Source organism: Helianthus annuus, chromosome 5 (genome assembly GCF_002127325.2).
Source record: "Helianthus annuus cultivar XRQ/B chromosome 5, HanXRQr2.0-SUNRISE, whole genome shotgun sequence".
Lineage (NCBI taxonomy): Eukaryota > Viridiplantae > Streptophyta > Magnoliopsida > Asterales > Asteraceae > Helianthus > Helianthus annuus.
Window position 1 is genome coordinate 122873068 of NC_035437.2, and position 4347 is coordinate 122877414.

At 34.6% G+C, this 4347-nt stretch overlaps 1 long non-coding RNA gene across 10 annotated transcripts; it reads right to left on the minus strand.

The window, feature by feature from the left end:
* Window positions 1–525: 525 nt before the first annotated feature.
* On the minus strand, window positions 526–3856 carry LOC110916032. Of its 10 annotated transcripts, none has more exons than XR_004892840.1 (9): window positions 3664–3856; window positions 3342–3482; window positions 2944–3204; window positions 2794–2872; window positions 2674–2717; window positions 2019–2547; window positions 1656–1913; window positions 1022–1544; window positions 526–943 (listed from the first exon to the last, which is right to left on the minus strand). It is a non-coding gene; the product is annotated as an uncharacterized LOC110916032 (long non-coding RNA). The 10 variants fall into 10 exon arrangements; XR_004892842.1 differs by lacking the exon at window positions 526–943 and having other exon boundaries at window positions 1355–1544; window positions 2944–2976; window positions 3076–3204; window positions 3664–3855; XR_004892841.1 differs by lacking the exon at window positions 526–943 and having other exon boundaries at window positions 1355–1544; window positions 2944–2976; window positions 3058–3204; window positions 3664–3855.
* Between the last annotated feature and the right edge of the window lie 491 nt (window positions 3857–4347).

A 4347-nucleotide genomic window follows, 5' to 3' on the forward strand; every position in this document is an offset into this window, starting at 1 on the left:
AGTGGCTATCTTTGCTTGTATTTTGTATCAATCCACACTACGTGAAGATGATCAACCAAACAAAGCATGATAATGATAAATTACAATAACATTTAAACAACTTCCACTTCAGAAACATTAATGTAAACAAAACTCTTTTTTCAATATTACAATTATTTTTTTAACGGTCAACAGAATCAATACCGAGCACTCTCTGGGCACCCACTGGACCAAACGGGGTACTCACAGAGTAACCCGAGTCCACCACCAATTCCGGGGAAAACCTGGTAACCCACCCGCCCATAGGCACGATGGTGAAATTACCGGTAAAACCGGTTTGGCTCAAGGATCGAACCTAGGTTTCCATGGGTCTCCTATCATTACCCACGAGTGCTTCACTCTCCACCAAATGGGAGTTAAACCTCTATCTCTTGAAATACAAGCCTTTCACCACTTTATCTAGAGATGATCATTGGCTAACATTATAATTAACTAATTTAAATTTCCAAAAAAAAAAAAGAAAGAAACATGAATTCATCTTTTTTAATCCCACAAACATGCATGTATCGAAATATAATCATGGTGCCTAAAGCATGCTAAACTTAAAAACAATAATAAAGAAAAAGTCCAAAAGCAACCAAAGAGATATAAAAAACCACCAAAAATTTGAGACCATTTGCATCCAAATAAACTCGTCGGACAAAATACTATACTATTTAATTGACCCCTGCATATAACTCTTTGGATATTACTAACAAATGAAGATGATCAACCCAAATGCACAAATCAGAGGGTTAACATAAAACTTGAATTTTTAAGTCAAATTAATGCAAATTCCAACAATTTTCAAAACAAAATAAACCAACATCGAAATAGAAATTAACATTGAATGTATCTTTGATACTGAGGTGACGAAAATCACCATCGACGAATCTCTATCGATGTCCCCCGCCAATTCAAAGAACTAACACACATTTGAGTTACAATCAATATAGAAGACCTATAAGCATGCCAGATGAAAAATCAAGAAAGGAAACATTACCTCAGCCCCTGCCTTTTGACGGTTTGAAGAATCAAGAGTTGCCTCAAACGATCAACTGAAAAAACGTTGTGAGTGGTGATGCAGGCGTGCAATGCCCGGTGTAGTTTTGCATTATGGTGGAGTGTTTGGTATTGTGTTTCGTTTAGCATCTGAGCACAATCAAAAGTGAGTATAATATATATACAACCACCAAATTCACTCGGTTTCAAAGAACAACTAATAAAAAGCATACTGAGTAGGACAATTATGATTACTCTACAAGTCACCAAGTTTAACCATTTCACTATAACCTAATCAACACTGTTCCCAACACATAAAATCAAACAACAAATAAAATAAAAGAAAGATAGTATGAGTTAATTAAAAGGAGACCATTGTTATAAAAATAACAATCTTCATTGTTATTAAAAATAACAATCTTCACTCTTATTTTTAATGAATTCATATTCAGGTTCCCAAACTGATGTCTCGAAGCCTAAATTATTTGGGCAATTCAGGTTCCAATTCTTCACTCTATAACAATCTAAGAGTAACCAAGCAAAACTGGAATCAGATGCAGTATACCTTAGAGAAAGTGAAAAACCAATGATCCAAGTTAAGAACACAAATAATAAGATGTGATTATGTTATTTACCAAGTTTAACCTAATCGGAGGATTCTTACTATAGATCTCAATAATCGCCAAATTGAATCACCATCATTCCGATTCATTTAGACAATCACCGCTTTAGAAATAGCCGACAATCTGCAACGGGTCGATCTGCTAATTCTTTTGTCTTCCACGTCTCAACAAAAAACAACAAAAATGACAGAGATCTGGTCGTCTTTAAGGTAGCGGAGATTTGCTCATTCTGTTAGAAATAACGCAACGATCTGACACAGCGACAGAGATCTGCAAAAGATCAAATGGTTTTGGTAACGATGGTGGAGAACATTAGGGTTTGTCATGAATAGAAAGTTAGTTAAAACAATTAAAATCAAGAGATAACTCACATACCTACTTGAATGAAGACTTGTAACCCAAAATCAGTTGTGTTGTTGGTTCCTGAAAAAAAAAAAACACACGATGGAAAATCATAATCAAGTCCATGTCTACACTATTTCAAATCATAATAATCATTTGAAAAGTAAATGAATAACACTATAAAGTCCTAATTTAAAACAAAATTAGCCATTCAGAAGTTACTAGGTTTCAAGTTTTTGCTTGTCTACAAACTTCGTCGGAATGTTTTCCATGTTCGAGAGTCCACCAGGTAGTAGCTAGCATCTTTTTCAGTTTTTGAACTCTCCCCGAACTTCTTCGATCTACCGTGTTTGCCACCCAATCCATGGTCTCGCTTTACAAATACAGTGTATTTCTTGATCATAAAGTATACATTAATGTTGAATTTTTTCTCAATTCTGGCTATTTTCTGTTACCTGGCCCGGTAAAAAATTATGAATCCGCACTGCACTAACACACATACAAAAAATGTCCTATACATTCAAATTTCTTGCAATGGAAGTAGTACTCACGGTCAGCAACTCTGAACACAATAGAAATGGAATACATAAAAAATAAATCAATAGAAAAAGAATGAATCGGAATTTATCGATATATAACACAATAAAAAGAAATTAATAAGTAGCAAACAAAATATTCATGTACAAACCTATAGATTCCACAATTGTCACAATGGAACAGACCCTTGTCAATCTGCAATAAGATAACCAAAATCAGTGAAACAGATACATACTCGTTTGATATACAACATATGTGTTCGATTTCATACATCATCATCCTAGAAGTTATAGATTTCTCATAGATATTCCCCAAATTGACTCTTCAGTTTGTGTACGTACAAGAGTAACCTGAATTACAAATAGTAATGTTCAGAAACATAAGCAATTAAATTGTTCTAGATCGAATCAATGACGCATACCGGTTATTCTGTGTCACAAACTAAACTAATCCCCTGCAACAAACATAAATCTCCATTATTTGTAACGATTAACACCTTCATACAATAATATTCATAATATCATGTTTGAGATACATTCGAGAAGAACAAAACCAATCAATGATTCGGGTTGGAGGCTATCGAGAGAAAGATGACTCGTATCTGTTGATACTATGCACGAAAATCAAATATCAATTTATATTCTGCGACACTTCAGCCTCTTTATGTTCCGGAAAACACCTTCTGTCATTCACAGAATCTATATAAATCGTATATTTCACAAAGCAAATAACAAATCCAACAAAAAGTTAATATCAACAAAACCGTAATCGTCATGAACACGTTATTAAGCATGGAATCAATAGGGTTTCCAGGTTTACCTTACCCGTCGTGATTTGGCCGGAACAATACACGCACTTTCCGATCTAAGCAGGATATCACCTGTTTTAGGGTCACCAATCAGGAACTACCCACAAAAGATACCGCTTCCTCTACCATCTCCACCCAGAACCAACCTCCATCTTGTTCACATGAATCATAATTTCACAACATTTAATCGAAGAACATGAAAATGTTTGGTTTGTTTCTTAAATCATGATTTTTGAAAAACCCGTATTCGATGAAGAAATTCTTAGACCTTCAATTTTGTTTTAACAAATAACATGACAAAGGGAGAACATATATCAAAGGAGGATTCCAAACCTGCTACTCTTCAATCTCTGTACGGCTGAAGTTTTAGGGTTTGAAAAAGGAATGAAGAAACTAAATAACGGTTTGATTGGGTATATTGTTCATTAGGGTTTGTTGATAGAATCAACGTCGGGAAGTTGAAGCAGAAGGGGGAGGATGAACAACAGGCGTGAAGGAGAAGAATGTGGCGATTGAGAGATTTAGGGTTTTTAGATGGTTTATATACCCGGGTCGATTGGATAGTAAAACGGGATCCGCGTGGAAGAAAAACACCCAGCTCATTTTCCCGCCAAAATGAATCCTGAGAAGCCCTAAGAAAGTGCCACATCGGCCCAAATCTTCTTATTTATTATATATAACTAGCGGTAAGACCCATGTGCAAACACGGGTCGTTTCTTACAAAACCATGCATAGCCCATATTGACAGAGAGTAAAAAAAATAATTAGTGCAGACTTATAAAAGAGATATACACTAATGGTCAACAGGTTTATTAGAAAACCATGCATAACATATATTGACAGAGAGTAAAAAAATAATTACTACAGACTTACAAAATTGATATAAATTAATGATCAATAGCTTTATTCAACAGCAATTCCATTATGTTGAGAGCAAACTACTTTACAAAATTACTTTAATGATAGGGTAACTTAAGATTTTGTAAAAATGTTAGTTTTTGTACTACTTTACAAATT